This window comes from Diadema setosum, chromosome 11, assembly GCF_964275005.1.
Source record: "Diadema setosum chromosome 11, eeDiaSeto1, whole genome shotgun sequence".
Taxonomy (NCBI): domain Eukaryota; kingdom Metazoa; phylum Echinodermata; class Echinoidea; order Diadematoida; family Diadematidae; genus Diadema; species Diadema setosum.
In genome coordinates, this window is record NC_092695.1 from 24,099,001 (window position 1) to 24,120,805 (window position 21,805).

The 21,805-nt window shown below is 41.0% G+C and overlaps 1 protein-coding gene across 2 annotated transcripts in view; it reads right to left on the bottom strand.

Annotated features, from left to right (window-relative positions):
• The window catches only part of LOC140235100 (protein sprouty homolog 2-like), a 69,837-nt gene that overhangs the window by 12,950 nt on the left and 35,082 nt on the right, over positions 1–21,805 (bottom strand). Inside the window, exon 1 of one of the 2 annotated variants that reach the window (XM_072315138.1) lies at positions 12,041–12,047. The exons of the other annotated variant lie outside the window; for it this stretch is intronic. The gene's annotated coding sequence lies outside the window, so the exon portion shown is untranslated. Of the gene's footprint in view, positions 1–12,040; positions 12,048–21,805 lie in introns of those variants that run through there. 2 annotated transcript variants of the gene reach the window in all.

Below are 21,805 nucleotides of genomic sequence, written 5' to 3' on the forward strand. Positions count from 1 at the left end.
ACATAATTGTTACACTGGTTACAGGGTTTCAGAGTTTATAGTGACTGGGAAGGAAAAAGAATGTTTTCAAAATACATAGCAAAACACAATGAACAAGGGTGATGATATGGCAGCTTCACATAAGAATGCATGATTCGGTGCTGAAGGAAGCAAAACAAGTGAAGAAAGTATGCATAAATTCTACACAGGTGAAGTTGTTGAGCAAGTGGTACTGTAATAGCATATTACATTGCTTCATTATTGGAATGTAGTGAGCCTGCTATATCACCATCCTTGTTCAGTGTTAACATAATGTTTTGGGCTTTTCAGAGTATTGGTTCTTTGTTCAAGGACCACAATAAAGTCCACAAATCTATACAGGGCACTATCGATTTATGTACTACATGATGTGAAATCATATAAATCGCCTGGTATGTTCCTTTAATTAGGACCAAAAAAAATCTGTCCCCATTCTGAGCTTTGTTTCTGATCTAGATCTATGCCTACCCATTCTTGGTCATACCGCAGGCTTCCAACTTTTGAATGAAGATGCAAAATGTGGAGAGACTAGGACGTCGGTTGTTCAATGTTGTTAATTTGTAACTGCTATTGGTTATGAAGAACAAAAATATGTTTACTGTAGTTAAAGCGTTGGTATTTCAATGTTATTAGATCAAAATAAAGTAAGTGAAAATTCGACTCGATGGTAATTAGTCTGCAATTTAAAGCTTTAAAGCTTTCACGCTCGAAATTATTCAGACAAAATACCTTGAAATATTCTGAGAATTCCAAGAATATTTGAAACTTCACTTAAAGTGTTTTGCTGAGGTGGCGTCTGAAATGTAGGGCTTAAGTCAGTCTGTAACTGATGCCGTTTGTCGTATACAGAAGATGAACTAAGATGAGTTGTGATTTTATACGTAGTTTAAGAGCATTTCCTTTCATTGACAATGATTTAAAAGGAAAAAAAAAAACCGAAGAAAATCGACAGTCGAACACACACTCACATACCACACCGGTACTACCTACATTATAAATATGACCATGAAACGGATGTTGTCAAATATTTGTACAAGCAGTTGCCCTTTCATAAACTGCCTGAAGAAGAAGAAAATATTTCCGTTCGGAAGTCATCCGAGACACCTGGCAATTAATAGCTCAACCATTGCAAAAACAAAGCCACAAACCCCACTCATGAATGTTAGCAAGACAGGTGGGCGGAATCGACGAACCTCTTCCCCATCAGGTCATAGTGCATTGTGACGTCACAGTGGAGCGGTCATCTACGGGTCAAATTTGCATCTTCTATCGTCAGCCTGCGTGCATGTGTTTTCTTACCATGGAGCTCCATGTCATTTTTTTTTTCTTTAACCCTCCCATCCTTACTCGTTGTAAAATAACACAAAAGATATCAGCCAGCAAGACATTGCTTATATCCATAGACAGTGTGATGAGAAATGGAATGATAAAGCAATGTGTGTGTGTGCGTGTGTGTATGGGGGGGGGGGGCTGTTCGTGTGCGGGAAATCAAACTATCGTTTTGCATCGTCAAACGTCAAACATCGTACGGGTATTCATTTCATTTCCGTGGCGATGCTGAATCATTTTGATGGAGCTACTAGTTCCACGAACAAGTGTAATTGTTGCTTGGAGGGTCAATGTGCAAACTAGTACCCCCTTGGTCTGAGCAGGGAGGTGAGACCTCCCTGGTCTGAGCAAGGGGTGGTTTGTGAGTGTAAATGTTGTTTTCGATGTACCCGCGAAATAAGATTCCGGAGTTCCTTTTACAGTGCTTTTCCTCGAACCTATACCCAGCACGGAGGAAAGATTCGTTTCCCCCACGACGCGATTTTCTTGGATAGAAAACGAATACACAAACAAAACATTGAGACAAAACGGCAAACAGGATGCAGCAAGTAAATTCATACTTCAGCGTTATCAGTGGAACGTTTATGCCAGCTGTCATAATTCACACATGAGTGTAAATCATTATGATTTTGTTCTGGTACATTATTTGCCTGACTGATTCTATGGGTTGAAAACACTCAATTTGAAAAATTATCACAATTTCTTTGGAGTGGAAACAGAGAGCGGAATTAACACATTCATGATGTAATATTTCAAAGGGATAGCTACATAATACGTGATCTAAATCAAAAGGGTTATAAAAATCCATGGCTGCATTACTAGAAAATTTAATTCCATGAACAGTCTTTTCATTTCTAGTGCGACGCGCAACAAGCCATTTTGGAGTTAGCTCATGATCACTTTCGTATAAATGGCCTTTCTTTTCCCCCCTCAGTTGGTAAGGCAATCACTCGTTTCAACGTGACGTAATGCATCAGCATACCCGACATATCAATTCCTGGAATTCATGTTCAGACAAAGAATGAAACTGTGTAGACCAGGCGACCAAAATGGTCGGTCAATCAACACCTGGGAAAGCATAATTTCATTATTTTGCATTGAATGCATTGGCACACCTTTTCTGTTAACATTGCCGAATACCAGGATTGCTGTCAGGTGGATGTACTGATAAACAACATTCACAAGGATGATTAGTAATCATTGAAAAACAGATGTTCCAAAACCAACATGTCTGTTAGTCCAAATTACCCCTTTTTTCTGCTCATTCGCAAACTGGAATCCCGAACTGGCTTCATATGATTCGACTGCGGAGAAGTTCCTATACGATGTGTGGCAGAACAGTAGGTGGCGCTGTACATTTAATTGAAGGACGAGGCGCATTGACCAGTCGAAGATACAAGGTGTACTACCTCAGTTGCATAACAGACAAGAAATTCTAAAAGGGACCCCACACTCTTTCGACGACAATCCCGTCGATCATCTCTAGTATCCGAATATTCGACAATCAATGGCGTGCGAGCAGTTAATGGATACCTTCCGGAAGAAGAGCTGGACTTATCCCTACTTACGTAAATCGGGATTAGAGTAATCTTTGGATTAACCTTTCGTATACACCACGAGTTTCTCCGGCGTAAGCCTCCAAGAGTTGAAGAGATGATAGGAAGCGATGAACTCGGCCGACGGGGAACTGCAGGCCGGCGCGTGATGATCGAGACTTGGCCTTGGTGCGAGCCTTGCCAGATTTTCCTCTTTTCAGTCTCTTCTATCAGTACTTCCTTCTTTCTCAGCTCTTTCACAGACTGACGTCACGCATCCTCGCCATAACCACCAAAGACAATCTTCTTGATTTCGTTTTATTTTATGATAATGTACCATCCTTTGGTGTGGTTTTTTAAAACATTTTGTATGATGTGAGGTCATTGATCCACAGGTATAAGTCCTTAAAATTCGAGGAGTCGAGCTGTGAGTAGATAAAAAAAGGAATACATATTGAAACACAGCAAGACTTCCAAGTAATATTTTACCATTTTTTACCAGTCCGAGTTTGTCTGTGTTTGTGAGTGTGCGCGTGTGTGAGAGAGTGAGAAGCGGATGTCGAGAGGACAAATAGTGTATGTATGCAGGGAGGTATGTATGTCCCATGTGTGTATTGTGCATGGGTGTGGAAAAGATGGGGGGGGGCAGCAATTTGGATATGAAGGGGAGAGGGTGATGGTTGAGTTGAGGATCTTGAAACGAGACGGAACAGATGCTGAACAGCCGACCGACATTTAGACAGGAAATATAAGAAATATACCACTGAATACGACCTGAAGTTTTTCTTTTTTTTTTTTCTATAAAATCAAAGAATAATCGGAACAAAACAAAACAAACCGTACTCACAACCCCCAGTCACGGCCCCCTAAGCATCCCTAAGGGGCACGCCAGATCTCTCCGCCTCAGCCAAGCCAGCTGTGCCGGTCAGTCTCGAGACAAATATCCCTCTCCAAACTTCCTTACAAACGCGTATGTCGCCCTGCTCAAGGCAGACCAAGAAGCTTCATGGGCAGACGTAACCATTTTGTTGCTTCCAAATCCAAATAATTTCCCCATCGCATTGAGCGGAAATCACGAATTCGATATAATACCACTAACTGAGTTCTTGAAAAGCCACATAGTCCACAGACCTTGATGCTCTGCCTCTATACAGGGAGGTGGGAATACCTCGGTTTACCGTTGCAAAGGAATACTGTGCTGTACACCAGTTGGAGCTTCTTGTACATTTTTGTATCGCTTGTATCTATATGTTTTTTTTTTTTAAACAGAATAGGCCTATAGAATGGTGAAATGATGATATATCATAATGTAAAAAAAAAAATGAAAATCATACACACTGCGATAAACCCCAAATATACAACCTTGCGACGTTACTTTGCAGTCTTACAGCGATACACCAAATGAACTCCAGCGGGTGAGCTGCGTCAACTTTCTTGCCATCTGCTGCACTGTATTAGTAAATTAGACATTTTTGTTGTCACGCGTTGATTAAAAAAAAAACTGTTCAAAAAGAGTAAAAAACAAATATCACTGCGGATAATCTCAGAAAAATAATCAAAATGTTCTAAAACCAATACTATGGCAGAGATCAGCCCGACGGGGTTACTAGTAAGCACATTAGTAGCAAGCCAAGTATTACTAGATACAAACGTTATATAGGCGATAAATCACTCAACGACAAGCATATTCCACTTTAGATGCAACGTAACAAGGACATCCAGTCATAACTTCTAACGAGCGATCGTACGTAAGCGATTTCTATCGAGAACATGTCGTCGTATGTCATCGTATGCCGTCGTACAGCTGATCAGACCACCAAGGGAGACATATCGGTTGCGATATTTTTCGATTGTAATTTTACTCGTCCGTGTCATAACACAAGTGGTGTTTTTCGCGTGATGCGATCACTATTGTTTATTTGCGTAGCGCTAGGGTATGTCCGTTCAAAATACATGTATCACTTTTGTAGCACACTTTACTGTTTGCCTCAGTACTGTTCTGTTTTGTGTGTCTTTTTGTTGGGATGACAGGTAAGAGAAAAATAGTCCGAACAAGTGATTTGAATATATGGGGACTGTCCCCGCGACGCGGGGTCTAATGTGAACGCGGGGATAGGGTCTATCGAAGACTTGTGACGTCAACGATATATCTCATGATTTAGTGAATCGATTTTCATATCTTGTGCATTCCCCTATAAATAGACAGTCAAGTCCCATCCTGCCCTCATGTCGTCCGTCACTTCGAGAAAACTGAAAGCATTCTGCTTTACATGGAGAAATACTCGTTACGAGTCACGCCTTTAAAAAAAAAGGATGATTGCAAAATAATCCTAGATACTAATTTCATGAGGTATATCCTACCTCCGTGATGTGGCACTCTCCCAGTAGTTTTTTTACTAAAGTTTTTGGACTGACCATGGAGCTACTAACTTAGTAGCTCCATGGACTGACATACAGACTACGCACGAGCACCGTGATATCGACGGTGTCCGATTCATGAGTCGCTGAGGTCACTTTCTACCGTCACATTTCGAATATTTCCTAGTTTTATGTAGAGGGCAGCGATCTCCGTCAAATTAGTCACACTGAATTGCTTCAAACGCCTTTCCCTACATTCTAAGCTCAGTTGTGTCATAAATAAATCATGCACATGTTAGAAAGTAAAGTTTCCTTCCAATAGAACCCCCCGCGTGAATGCGTAAGGCGTCTTCCAGTCAACACGACAGAGAAACGAGTTGACGTAAAGGAAGTCTTTTTCGTTCATTCTGATGAAATTCATTATTCACGTTGAAATATCACCAAGAGTAACCCAGAACGTGGCTAAAATTGCTTATACTCGCAGAGGGCAGACAAACATCACAAACAACAAACGTAAAAAAGAAGGAAAAAAAAAAAAAGGAGCTCCGAGACGTGGATGAAAAGGTTATAGCGCCATGCTGCCTACAGGAAGGTCATTTCGGCGGACGCAGGCACGGGTGAGCCGTACTAGGGATTCCCGAGCGGAGCCAGTTATGTAACGCCAATGTTGGCATACAAGTGATTGATTGGAATGTGACCCCGGTAATGTACATTCATTAGGCCCATTAGGATACCAGTTCCATGTTTCTTTCCAGTCTGACTGGCTAGCATGGCTAATTAAAGGCTCGGCGTCAACCCATCTACCCACTCAGGAACCATAAAGGTCTCCTTGTCCATTCCCCCCACCCTTCGGAGCGGCGGCGGAAGGGGGGGGGGGGGCAAAATGCAAATAATATAAGGTTGATCATCTTTCTGTTTTTTTTTTCTTCATGTCAATATACATTATATAGCGTAAGATTTCAATGCATTCCGATACCTATTTTTTTTGTTCCTTTTTTTTGGGGGGGGGGGTAGGGGTAGGGGGTTATGGTTGCAAGCATGAAGGCTGACGAAAAACAGGGACACATTTCTTGTTCCAGGCCAACGAAGAGACCGGATGAAATTGAACAATGGAGCACATTGGAGATGTAAATGCAGGAGTTAAATGATTTACTTTTACAATGAGCAGTCGTTCCGTAAAGATATACATAACAAAAAAGTAAGCAAAATAAGGGAAACTGTGGCAATTCCTAAAACATCCTTGTACGTGTAAAAATTTCCCGTACTTTTTATTAAAACATGGTGTGTAGGAAAATAGAATCCTTGACATAAAACATGGTCATTAATTTTTTATCAATTTCATCATGTTATATAGGATCTATTTTGATGAGAGTTTATACATGTAGCCTACTTTCACTGTTCTATTTGTTTGAATGTACAAGTAAGTGCGTGCTGCGTTATAAACGACAATTACACCGTTGAAATTGCGTGAGTGAAAGTCAACCGTGGTGATGATCCCCTCCCCCGTCCCTCCTCTAATCACCATTTTCCTCATCACTGCCGGCTGGTGGGCGGAAGATACAGACACCAAAACCTTGGTCGCTATGGTAACCCGCATCATTACCGGATGGTAATCAGCCTCTGGCTCACTGAACACGTAGCGGAGAGGGCATCCAACGGAGAGTACATCCAGTCATAAATAACTAAACACACTCCCAAGCCCAAGGCAAACACACAGAGCAAGCCTGCGCTGTTTCTACCCTACGATGGCACAGCACTTTTGGAATGATCATCCGACAATGTTGACTTTTTTTAGAGTTGTTAAGCACCACTCAGTGCCTCAAACACAATACAGACAATTCAATCAGTGATAGCTGATTAAATGCTGACATGAACAAAGATAAACAGGCATAAGTAATAACCAGAGAAACAGAATGCACAGAAAAAAAAAAATGTTCATCAAATCTTCCTTCAGTTCGATATAAATAAATGCCAGACGAGCAAACAATCAATCAAAGACAGGACAAAACAAACAAAGCAAATACACAGGCCTATATTGATATCAACAAACAACACACACACACACACACACACGCACACACAAATAAATCGATTTCCTGTAGTATAATAGATGTAGGAATAATGTAATAGTAGTATAATACATAAATATCCACATCATATGACAATATTGCCTGTACAAATAGATATTAAATATTAGAGTTCGCACCCAAGGTAAATTTTAAACTATTAGAGTCAAACACAATCACTGGTTTGTTTGGTTTTTTATTTCATGGTTGAATAAATATTCTACCAATTGATTCCTTGTTATTTTACATTGGCAAATTATTATCATTTATCATACTATTAAAAAATTCCTAGCTATTCATTACCTGAATCAGACTAAAGAGTGGCATTCAGAATAGAATGGTCTAACAATTGCCAATCAACATTGAAGCCAGCCAGAGAAAGTTTCCTAATATCTGTATGAACTGGTAGAGTGATAAGTCCATCCGCTAAAACCAAAGGCGTGTTCACAGAGAAGAGACATGAATATTCATGGTCCTTTACAAGATGGTTTCGTCCTATAATTTACGGGATGAATTAATGTTGATCATTTTGACGTCAAACTTCAAACCCTAAGCCAAGCTGCCCTGAGGATGTAAGCACTTCCTCTTGCTCCTCTATATAACATAGTTTGAAATTTTCCAAATGTCCAGAATGTCTCATCTGCTCCATTCACTTCAGTTATAATTAACAAGAGGGTCCGATCATATCCTACGGCTATGGGCAGTATTGCAATAGTTATCAAAATAATACGATGTAAAATTTTTAGTATATACGACTATGAAGAAATTACGTAATTGTAACCTCATAATTGAGAGCTTCGCAGTCTCGCAGTTTCTACCCGACCGTTCTTCATGGGCTTCGTAGAGGCAAGAGCAATCAGCTGAGCAACTCGCAATCAAATTTGCCATGTGAAACAGACGAGACGCTCCTAGTGGCTACATAGGAATGTCAAAATTCTGCACCCTTGCGCTTTAGGTTATAGAAGAAAGTTTTCGGCTGGGAAGCTGTTCAGTGATGGTTGTTCATTCAAACTCATTTTGTTGTATTTAATCTACGGCTCAAATGTCATGATGATCATCAAAATAATACTCCCTTCGATGAATGAGATGTTCGGAAATCCGTGAGGAACACACTATCTGGCTTCCCTTCGTGTTATACAGCATCACGTCTTGGCCCCCTGAAGTCACGGATACACACACACACACACACGTCATGCACACATGCGCGTGGAACACATGCTTTGACCTCTCCCATTTTTGTCCTCACACTTTTGAGATGAATTTCATTTATATTCAAGGAATCAGTGTCTTAAGGTGTTGGCTATAACAGGTTCACACGAGGGAATGACTTTCTCTATCAAAAATCGCGCTGAACAAATTGGGAAAAGACGATAAAGATATTATCGATACGATACATGCAGTGTGTTTGCACATAGCGCTGCGTTTACACAGGGAACAATCACCCCCCCCCCCCTATACTATTACTACTACTACTAACTACTATAACATAATACCATACGACCTTTTCATCGACTCTTCGGCGCGCTGTAAAATAATCGCACCAAACGTCTGGATCGAGGCCATCACGAACGATAATTTTCTCGAAGTGACACGATTTCACGGTCGGTCAGTTTGCTGTAGAGTTCAAAACCGCCAGAGTAAATTCAAAATATCCGGTCTGGATCGGGGTGTACGGTCGCGCCCATTGTCATATGGAATGCTTATGAAACGACCGCTTGACCATTTAGCGTATGGGGGGGGGGGGGAGCGGCGAAATGATAACGAGGATAATTGGTAGGTCGTAAAGATAACTTACATCTCGTTTGGGAGACACTTAAGGACCCGCATAGAGGTCGCGCACCTGTGACTGTGTCCCAACTGAGATGTGTGTTGAAATTATAATAAATATAACGCATGTTTGCTTCGTTTTGTTCAGTTTTTTTCCCTCTTTTTGTTTTGTCTGATAAATATTGTTGATTTCTTGTATTTTCTTGAAATTGCTGAAGCGCTTTCAGTCTGTACAGAAAAGGCGCTATATATAAATATTGTTTATCATTATTATGATTATGATGATGATCATTATCATTATTATCATTATTACCATTATTATTATTATCATTATTATTATTATTATTATTATTATTATCATTATTATTATTATTATTATTATTATTATTATTATTATTATTATTATTATTATTATCATTATTATTATTATTATTATTATTATTATTATCATTATTATTATTATTATTATTATTATTATTATTATTATTATCATTATTATTATTATTATTATTATCATTATCAACCCTAAATTTAACATGAAAGATTCAGACTGCCCCGTGTCTAGCTGAGAAATGAAGCAATTTCCTTTCCGAATTCCGTCCTAAAATTTCAGTTTCCCCCTCTGCAACATTACTCCCTTCTTCACCCAAACTACACAAAGTACATTTCTTTCGTACGTCAAAGTTGAAATAAGCTAGATAAGGTCTCAATTTGCAGAAAGCTTTTACCAGTTTTCATCGGCCTATCATAATTCATATAGTGAGGTAGGTTTCAGATAGGGAAGGAACATTCCCATCTGCCACAGCAAAGTGAGTACGGTCAATCTGCCATTGGTTTTCGATGTAATTTTCGCTCTGTTCTGCTTTGTTATGTTTTTGTTTTGCTTTTTCTTGTCATCTTTATTTCCAGTGTACCTGTAAAACACCCTTGGTATACGACCACGGAGGTATGACTACGCGGTATGCGGGGAGTGGCCGTAACGGTCCATTGTAATTACAGGTGTGAAACCATAAACACCGCCGACGCGGACCCAGTTTGGACAGGCGACGTGTGCTTGCGGCATTGATGTGTCATTGCGAATATTGAATCCACCTTTTTTTTTTTTTTTATTGTCTTTGTTATTTCTTGACTGAAATGGTTTGGTCTTGTTGGAGTCTGCTTCTTCAAACCAAACACAACCGAATCATCATAGGAATTTTGAGGAGAAACACACGTTTATCACGTCTCGCGCAAATGAGCTATTTATTTGGTTCAAGGGATGGTAAAGTTTCGGCTGAAAACCTGGCTTCAGGTTTCTAACTTCTTCTTTTTTTTTCTTTTTCTTTTTTGATGAGATAATGAGAAACCTCTCATGAAATATGAAAAAGCATGTAATCCCAGGAGGAATTCACTGTTTATTTGATGAAAATTGATTGTAAAATGGTTGAGATATCCAAAACAGAGCGATCCTACATGATAAAAGATGGGTCCCATCTTTTATTAGGATCGCTTTGTTTTACTCAGTTTTTGGATATCTCGGCCATTTCAAAAAACCGATTTTCACCAAATTAACTTTGAGTTCCTCTTATGGTATGCTCTGTGACATTTCATAAGTGGTCTCTTAGTATCTCGCAAAAAGCAAAAAGCTCAGTCCTCATCCCAACCAATGCTATACCATCCCCTTCAACTCCATTACCACTTGCAACTATAACTTAAGTGCAGAAAATGTTGGTTCAACAACAGTATTTTGCTTTCAAGGCAACTGTCATGGTGGAGTTATGATAATGGCTTCAGCATGGGTCATGAAGTATCAATATAAGACTACACGCCTTTTTTCTTTCTTTCTATCCTTTTATCTCCATCACAGAGTTGACGATCGTAATTTGTCCTCAGAACTTGTCCTACATGAATACTAATTACATAAATTTCGACAATATAAATAAAACTTCATTAAAGCATTATAGGGAGGAAGGTTACACATTGGGTCTGTCCCATAAGACACCAGCTACGATTTGTATCCTCTCGTCGGACGAAAAGATGTTTGCCTATAAGTATACGAGGGTCATGGGTTTTTCTCTCATTATACGATTACTATAATTATCATTATCATTTTTTCGTAGTGTAACCATGGTGACCAGTGTCTGGGAATGTTATAGATTTGATGTAATTATAAATTTACCATTTTAAAGTTATCATTGGCATCTTTATTCTTAACAGATTCATACGCATGTTCGCGCTTGAAAGAGTAGTAGATGATATGAATTCCTTTCAGCTAGCATTCTCAGCAAATTTTGTGGTCTATGACAAATGACGTATATGCAACTTTGTGTGCGTGTGTGTATTATGTGTATAATTACGTGTCAACCTGTAATATCTGCGGCGTAATCTCGTATAGTTTATTCACTATGTACCGGATACTAGTATAAGAAACAGATGATTAATTATAAATTAAGTCATTACCAGAGTGGCAGTTTTTTTTTTAATTTCACGCACAAACACTACCAACTACGTTGTCTTGAATGAAATAAAGTAGAGTGTTTCATGACGGAGACCATACACTATAGTGATCAGTCGCAAAGGGAAAAACCAACTTACATAAGAATTATGTCAACTGAATCAAGCACTGAAAAGCCCTATTTGAATGTTTATGCGAATACTAATTACTATGTATGCATGTATGTGGATGTATGTGTACATAAGAATGTAGCCTATGTGAATGTGTATGTGTATGTGTGTGTGTGTGTGTGTGTATGTGTGTGTGTGTGTATGTCTGTGAATGCTAACTTAAATCTACCCTTTTGATGCTGATTACTATGAAACATTGGAGTGTCATTGCCTCGTAAAAGAATGAAACTTAAAAGCAAGAACAATTTTCTTTTTCGTTGTTGGAGTGAGTGAGAGGAGAGACCAGGCAAAAAACATGGTAAAAGTTGTGGAGGGTTCTCGAAGAACCAAAACTGTATCAACAAGTTGGTCAAAAGAACTTACATGCGTTTCTTTCTGGACCGGTGCGTCTTCGTCATGACCAAGAAGAAGAACCCCTAGAATACCCATGGAGGCGACCGTTAGGTTCACAATTCGTCCTTTCTCGTCAAACAGAGGGAATAATGCGGTATACGAGAGAAGAAAATGACGCCGACTCACTAGTGGAAGCCCCCCTAATCCAAACCCTGTATAATGTATGCTGGCACAATTGGGCGGCTGGTTCCCCAAGGAACTCCCCAGTCATTAGGAGAGATGAGCTTCACTGTACACGGGCTGCCACCTGCATTCAAGAATACCACCAGCGCCCTTTTTTGCGTGTTATGTCCGCCACAGCAATCCGCCTCGCCCCGGAGCGTGAATACACCCAGCTTCTAGTGTGTCCTACGGCGTTCGGCGGCCAAAACTCTGGTGGTGAAATCGCATGGAAACACGTACACTGCCATAAAGGAGTGACGCCACGTTCACACACCAGTGCGATCGCAGCGAAGCGTCGCATCGGGCGCTTTTAGACAAAGGCTTTTGAGGAGAGAGGAACCATTCAATTAACTGTCGTTAAGAGAAAAAAAAAATGAAAAAGAATAAGAGAATAACTCCCATTGTCCCGTAAGCGGAAATAGGTATATGGGGGTGGGCGCATTAACAAAAGAATCCTACGACCTAACTTTTACTCGCCGGTGTAAGATAAGTTGTGTTGCTAGGAAAATATCACATTTAGGGTACCAGCTTTTTGTTCGTAAACGAAGAACCAGACATTCACTGGAATATGATGAGAGACACCTCTTCAAGACATTTTATCTGGCATCATATCGTCATTGCTCCCCCCCCCCCCGTTTGTATCTGCATGTCCGTATCTCTGTCTGTACCAGGGTGTGTGTGTGTCTGTGTGTGTGTGCGTGAGTTTATGTGTGTTGAGGGGTAAAGACCAGAAGAGATACAAAGAGATATACGAGAGCAACGGGAAAGAGTGACGACACCATTTCACACACTCTTCTTCCGCTGACGTCTGCATGGGGACGGTCCGATGGGGTGTGATTTGCTCACTGACCCAAACGCGATTTGAGAAATAATTCAACAGGCATGGAGCTGTTGCTGTCAATAATCTAGTCAATGATACCGTTGCCGCCATCCCAGGGGAGTTAGGGGTAGGGGGAGGAGATCGGGGGTGGGGGGGGGGAGTTGTCTAGAGTGAGGCAAAACGAGCGAGAGATGGGGCGCCGATTCACAGAAACAACCATTCATCGGTCAACAGTTTGAAGGCTTCCTCGAAATATCTGTATAGTAGGGAGAAGTACAAGACAAGTGTTAGTTGGAAGAGCTCGACTGAGTGAAGAATTCATAACGATGTGTCTATGGCATTTTGAATTCCAAGTTCGGGATGCCTTCGTATAGTTACCACCGTCCATTCTAATTAAAGAAAAGAAGAAGCATCGAGGTCATAGAGTTTTTCCCTTGAAAGAGGGCGCTGCTCTCTTCCTTCTTTCTTTCCTTACTCATCCATCTCTCTTCTGTCACCCTTTCTTTTTTTCTAATGGTGGTGTCACATACGATCATAATAGATTGTTTACATTGGTCGAGATGTAAAAATATGATATTTTTGGAAGTCGTGATTTTGAGAATGTCTTCATCGATACCGATGGACGAACAACAACAACCTTTCTTTTTCCGTCATTATCAATGACAGATATACTTCAAGAGATGGTAACCATCATTTGTTTTTAAATGAGTGGGTCTGAGAGGATTGAGCTTATGCGGGGGAGGGGGATAATGTCATGACGTACAACGGAATTTTTCGTCTTGGTAGCAGGGGTCTAACCTGCTGTAAAGGAGTCATTTCAAACCTGCTGTTGTAGATCATGAATGCTATAAAACTTCTCACTTTGCGTAGTCAGGCAATAAAGCACACAAAACAAACAAACAAACAAACAAACAATTCTTCAGGATGGAAATAAAGTTCCCTATATAGACCTATGTAACAGATAATCTTTGCCAAATCACTTCTTGTGTGTGTGTGTTTTTTTTTTTTAATCATCTTGGAATGGGGAAATACTTTCTACTAAAGGAGAGCAAGTGGATGTTCGGCATGTGAGGGCGCTATAGGTACAACAAAGTAGAGTCTCCAGGTGGAACGAGGGAGGGTAAAATATAAAATTGAGTCCATAATGACATCGGTACGGTATACCACACCGGAGACGATGATATTATTGTTAAGAATTTCGGTGTTAGGGATGAGTTTTCTTAAATTTGTGTGCCCTCTGTTTAATTGAAATTTGTAAAATCGAATCTTCTGATCTACATTTTGACAAACATGTCGAAGAAAAAAGGAACCAGCAGGAATCGAACCTGTCATCTACTGCTTTCCGGGCAGCGACATAATACCACCAGGCTACTCCTCTGTTCATATCAGTTTTGTAGATAAAATCGGATTTTATTTCGATTTTCTTTTCCTGGGAGAGAGAAAGAAAAGCCCCCAAAACACAAATACAAGTATACCATCGATGTGAGACAATTTGGCATAACACATGCACACCATAATATAGGGAGTAACTGCATAGCCTATACCTTGAGTATCACAGCAGCCGAATGTGAAACACGATATTACAAAGAAAAAGTGTGATGTCACATAATTCAGAGGCATCATCACAGAGGCATTCGACATAATCAGAGCAGCAACGTGCATGCATGGATTCAAAGCCAACACGTATCCGACCGAAGCTAGACCGGCTGGAGTTGAGGAGAGCGGAAGAGGGGCTGCTTGCTAATCATGCCATCGAGTCGAGATCCCGCTGTGAAGACACCGTTCCTTTCCGGCTATTTATGGCGGGGTTTGTTTGGCAACGACTAAGTAATTCCATACTGCATCCAGGTTGGGTTCAATGGAAAATGAAAATAAACTTAAAATTTAAGACAAGAGAGAGAGAAAGACAAATTAAAAAGATTGAAACAAACTAACAAAACAAATGCAAAACTGAAGAAAAAAAGAAACAAGACTGTCGGGTTGGAATAGGAACCACAAGTATTTAATGCCGATGTGTTTATTGGAACAATGTGTGATCATACTATAGCGCAGTGGAACACTACACAAAGTAGTGGTAAGAGAGACAAAGAGAGAGGGGTGGGATGGGGGGGGGGTGGTAACCGTTGGGACCTAGAGGTTATGTCGTGGACAGGAAATGCCATTACCGTCGTAAACAAGAGGTCACGATGACGTCGATTTAACGATTTCCTTATCTGACATTATTCCCTACACTCGGAATGATAACGGTGATTCGGATTCTCACCTGTCGCCAATCTTCGGCTGTTGGGGAGGAATGATGACATCACAATCAAACGTTCCATCTAACTCGACTTTTCCAAAGAGAGAGAGAAACCAACAAGCCTCATCTTTCGCGAGCGACTTATTCCTGAATAATATCGGCTCGTTGTACAGTTCTTTAGAGTTTATCTTGTCTGGTAAACATGTACAACATTGGATGTGTGTTTGTTCCGTGATGCAGATGGCATGGATAACAGAGACAAATGAAAAATACAAAAATAAAAACATAAACAGGGGGACGCGTTGATGTCGCGTTGTCAAACCACGGTAGGGGGGCAATCGGACCTCCTCACCCCGCGTAAGTGACATGACAAGTGTCGCAAACAGGTGAAACGATCTGATAAGTATGGCTTCGACTGGTATCCTCCTAGCAAACATGATTATGATATCCTGTCTTTCTCGATAAAAGATGGGAAATCCATATTGAAACATGTCGAGGTGAATGATGCTTGCTGCAAGCTTGACATTTTTTTTTTTGTTTATTCTTTTCACCTGCATTGATACATATAGCCTACATAAGGAGGTGCCACATTGGGCTGAAAGTTCATCAAGGTCAAACTCTGACTTTCAGTTTGCTTCAAGCGCAAAAGATTTTGGTGAGATCATGGAGCTACGTAGCTCCATGGTGAGACTGAAAACAACTAAAGAACCTAAGAAACCCAGCTGATTACATCCCTTGGAATCGTCACCAGTAATATTTTTAGATGTTCGCTCTTTCCCATTTTGCTGTTGGAGGTTGGTGAATTATAACTTCCCAAGAGAAAATGTTACGAGAATAATAGTCACCACAGTGGAGGTCAGTTGAAGCAAGAGGTACTAGTACCTCATTGGTTGGAGCCCTGTCGAAATCGGAGCAATTCGAAAATTTGGATCATCCCAATACATGTACATGAATACCAGGCGTTGAGAGGCTTGATGTTTCGATACGTCGATATTTTTAAACATAGGCATCTTGGCCATGTGACTATGACGTGCTTTATCTTTTTTTTTTTCTTTCTCCGTGTGATTCTACCGCAACAACACCAAAGTATGAAATCTCTGGTATATATCGAGTTCCCTTCATTGCCTTGAAAAGTGAGTGAGTAGGAACCCAATTGCGAGCGAGAAAATAAGATGGCAGCTGGGATGTTTCATGCAACTGGGTTCCACATCTTTCAGGAATAATACCCAAGTAACTTATGTGATGATGGTCATCATAATTATCGAGATGCACATACCCATCACGTGACACCGCTTTTAGTGATTGTACTGTTCTGCATTCAAAGTCAAATCTCTAAAATTTTCACAGAACTCTTGCTCTCGTTTCGCTGCTTTCGATTCGTATTCTCGTAACTATGGAAGTATACTGTGTAGAAATTCACTGCGCACTGTACATAGGTGTACATGGTATAATGGGGAAAAAGTTCAAATGGGAAGAGAGTTGAGAAAAAAAAATCCCTTGAGCTTCTGCCTCCCCCTGAGAGTCGATCAGTGACCGGCGGGCTTGGTCCCCGACAAACCAGGGGTCGTTGAACCCTGACAGATTGTTAGCGGGAGTGTGACGTAGCGGAGCAGAAGGAATAACATGCAGACGACGGCATATAGAAGTTTGTGTTAGTATGTATTTTTGTGTGTTCCCGCCAGGCCTGCCGAACATTGAGTCATCGCGTATGTTATTGATTACGCCCCTCAGAAGTCGATTTTCGAGTGTGTTTGTCGCTCCGTTCTATACTTTGTCAAGTGCTTGGAAAATACCCGATAGACTGCACTCGAGAATACATCAATTATTCGAGCTCCTGCAGTTGACCTCTTGATTCAAAATGCAAGGGTTCGACTTTTCAGCTCTGAATTAGGAGGTATTGTCAAGTCATTTAGTCTACGTGTACCTCTTTGCTAGAGTCAAAAGAGACTTTTGATGATGAGCTTGCCCAGTCTGTTTTCTTCAAGCCATACAATGGTTCTTATGCATGGGTTCAAGGCAATGTCTACGGGAAAAAAAAGTAATACAAGTCGCCAAACTTTACTGGAAGTTACTTGCAACTGCAACAACACAATCAGTGATCATGCTTACGCCGCTAATGCTGGATTTATAGTCGTAGCGATATTATAATAGTCGCCATTGCACCACTCTCGAAACAAAGTCAAAAGCATCGAATACGACCATATCGATCCCATTTCTTCATTTTGCGAGAGAGCGGCAGAGAGAGCGGGGAGGGGAGAAAGAAGAATTGAAGCTAGGGAAGAGCAGGGAGGTGGGAAGAGAAGAGGAAGAGGAGGAGGGGAAGAAAAAGAAAGGACAGAAAGAATACCAAAGACGTCATCCCCCTTCAGTCTATACAAGGCAAATTTGAAAGTCAAGATCGACAACCCAAGTGATGATAAACCACAGACAGAAGTACAGAAACGGGAGTGGACATGAGGTTGAAAGGGGAACAAACCAGAAAAAAAAAAATGAAGAGACAAAGGATATCAAGGAGAATTTCAAGCCTGATGATGCACCTATACATGCCATGGAAGTAGATAGGCTGATGATAGTAAAAGATGGCAACTTGCAAGTGGCATGCATACATACGAACACTGTGAACGCAATATTCTGCAATATATTGTAGCAGCAATTAGCGAGAGCAAGGAGGTGGGATGAGACATCAGCTCCTCTCGTTTACGCAGTGGGTCCCTACAATGACGTCATAAAATGAGGAATCATTACTATGACAATATCATCAGGTACCACAAAGATGGGGAGGGGGTGGTCAAAAGGACAGGTGGACAAAATTCATACTTCGGCCATCATGTTTATAGCAGGGCGGCCTGCGCAAAAATACTCTGTTGTAATGCATGTCTGCAATGAACACCGCGAATGACTATACCAGGAACATTTTACCATGGAGCTACCAGAAAGAAAAATGGTAGCTCCATGATTTTACACAGTTCTGGGATGTAGCATATTGTGCTCTGTTGCAAACGCACAGACACACGAACACACACGAACACACTTCATAATCATATTGATAAAACAGAAACAGCACAACGCGGAACAAAACGAAAAACCCGCTCCAAAGACCAAACAAAGATAAACAGTCAGAGAGGCAAGCAGACTGGACGGCAGACAAACGGACAAACAGACAGACGATACAATAACAAGTTGACTCTATGGCGACTGTGTATCGGCCTCTATATATTAAGGGTAAAATGGCGTGTATTACTTGAAGTGGAATAAACTCGCCTTGAAAAGTAATGATTTCATAAGACGTATTACAAGGGATCAACAATCTGCAGGAACCACATTAAGGTCATTTATTAAAAAAGAAGAAATAAACACAAAACAGAGGCGGAGCCACACTATGCTTTTCGCATTTTAAGAGTGGAACTTTAGAGCCCTCCCATAGGCAAGAAAGTAGTAGTCAGAAAAGTATCTTGTATTCAAATCATGACAGAACGAAATGGTGTGCAGTTCTTTGCAGTCTGTATCACAGATTCTTCAGACATCCCGTAAGTTGGTTAATTTTTTCAAGAAATTGCAGTTGCAGACAGTCAGATGGCCAACGACAGTCGAAAAGCCTATACTTACAAAAAGACGCAAATTAAGTTGTTATCGTGGCAAGTTATCAAATGCAAGGGACGTCGTTACGTATATAGGTAACACTGAGAACGGATACGTGCATTCATGATCACATATTGGCAAAATGCTTTGTAACAAACAATCTTGCCTCTTCGCCACAACTCTTTTCATTTCGTGACCCATCACGATGGTATTGCAAGAATGCAGCTTTAAGTCAAAGCGCGTCTTTAAATTTTGACCGCGGTATGACCCAATCGCACGTGACACATTAAAGGGATTGTATAGTATTGGTTGAGGTGAGGATTCAGCCTGTAACTTTTTGCGAGATACTTAGAAACCGCTTTATGAAATGTTAAAGAGCATACAATTCTAAAAGGAATTCAAAGTTCATTTGAAAATCGGTTTTGGAATGGCCGAGATATCAGAAAAAAAAAAGCAAAACAAAGCGATCCTAATAAAAGTTGGGTCCCACCTTTTATTCGGATTGCTTTGTTTTGGATATCTCATCAAATAAACTTTGAATTTATCTTACAATATATAAGCTATTTCACTATTCAAAGAGATTTCTCATCATTTCAAAATAAATCACACACACACACACACAAAAGTTGGGAACCTGTAGCCCCATCTGTACCGAAAATGTGTACTATCCCTTTAAAACGTTTGTGCATATTGAGTGCGAGTGTGTGTATGTGTGTTTGTGGGCATGTCTGTCCTCTCCTCGACAGCACTTGTGTTTTGATAGAAATCTCACTGGTATGCCGAAGAGCCCGTCCACCAAAACCTCGAACTTTGATGGACACACGAATCTCATCCCATCTCGACTGCATGGTATTGGTATATGCATTATGCAATGCTTCTTACCGCATCCTCTCATCTTGATTTTTTTCCTCTCTTCCTCAACCTCTCCTCACGTAGAAAGAGCTTTTGATTCCAGAATGTTTGCTCGTAGTAATTTCAGGGATTTTCTCCAGTGGGTTAAAAATAATGATAATAATTTCCTCATTTGCTTCTATGCTGCCAAATTTCGATTTTGAATGCGAGCAAGCTCCCTATGAACAGGGAGGTGGGAACACGTTCCCACCTCCCCGCTATGAAAGATTAATCTTCTTCACATCCATGTACGTTATTTGTTTTTCAGGTACCTTTATCCAGGGAGGTGAAGTTATTATCTTTCTTGTTCCGTCTGTTATGACTACGCTTGAATAAAGCGACATCTCTACATTATTTCTCTAATTTTTGGGGAGGGAAGTGGGTAGGCAGCTGTGTTGGCGATGGTGGTGGTGGTGGTGAAATTGGGGGGGGGGGGGTATAGTGAAGGACTTCGCATTCGAGCGATTGAGATTAGAAATCACAACAACCTCGTCTCCGTGACCGTGACCACGTATGAAAACATTGATCCAACCGTAGGCGTTCGGCTGGCTGGTGACATGGTGGGCCCTCACCACAACATGCCTCCACTCGGCCCTGACATCTCGGAAACCCACCGCACCCTAACACCACTGTCTATTCATCGTCTTGTTCCTCTTATGGTCAAACGTATTATTACCACATCGCCAACGCTCTAATGGAATTCGAAGAAAATTTCAAATCGAACCATCGCCTACCATTTTTCTTCATCACACGTTTCTTTTAAAAGATAATAATCATTATTTGGTAACGGGGGGGGGGGGGGGTGGTATGGGGTGACGGGCATTACCATGGTGGTAGAGACCAAGATGCTGTGCTCCTTTAGAGAAATATAAAATGAAAGGGTGCATGTATTTACACCAATATCTGGCTTAGCCCACGCATTTCTAAGAATGTATCCCAAGAACAACAAAGATTTTGAACACCAGCTGGTCAGTTGGCCATGATGTCAAATCAAATTGAGAATCACACTGAGTCCGACGACACGAATAAATCATACACGCAGAACACTTTTTCATCTCCATGGAAACGAAATTCACAAGATAGCCATGGTATGTCATTCGTCACGTAGCTGTCGCTATAGACTTAAAAGTTAACGCTTCTCAGAATTTTTCATCAATATAATTTCTAAGAATTTTATTTCGGACATAAGGGAAATTTTCCGAATAATGAATTGGTTCCCTTTCGTAATGAATCAAATACATGACAGGAAAGCTCTTTTGGTATATAGATGAATATGTGTTGCCTTTTATTTAGAATTCAGACCTGGATTTATAGAAATAAGACAGCATTTTAATGGGAGAAGAAATTCGAAGGGAATAGCAGGAATTTTAAAGGACCTTAGGAAGCCATCATAAAGGCGTTGGACAGAATTCCAAGTATGATGGAATTTTGAAGGACTAGAAGGACCTCACTTTCAAGGGATAAGTCGGAAACTTATAGGGTTGGAAGGAATGTGTCAGAATCATAAATAAGATGGAAGTTTAAAGAACAAGAATGGAATTCTACAGGAAAAGGACAACAGTTTAAAGGAAGAGGACAGAAACTTATTGAGGAATAGGAAGGGATATGTCATCGCACGGTGCAGAAAGGCACGGCTGTCGAAACGACACCGCCGGATGCTGACAGCTCACCCATCGGGAAAGGTCCGGCGGAGATAAACGAGCGCCGGACGTTTGTGAGACAAGTGTTTGACTGCAGGGAACGAGCCGTGCCCTGCCCTTCTTCGTGTGCGGTACCATGAACGGGGGGGGGGGGGGGGGGAGGAGGAGGGGAGGAGGAGGGGAGGAGGAAGGGAGGAGGAGGGGTGGAAGGGAGGGGTGGCAGGGGCTGGGGGGCTGGTCGGGTTGGGGTAAGGGGAAAGTGTATGGGGCGGGGATATGTGTATGGGCGGGATGGGGCTGGGGTGGGGGAAGGAAATGAGGTAGGAGGCCAAACTAAGAAAGGTGCAGGCGCATGTATAGGGGTATATATATATATATATATATATATATATATATATACATAC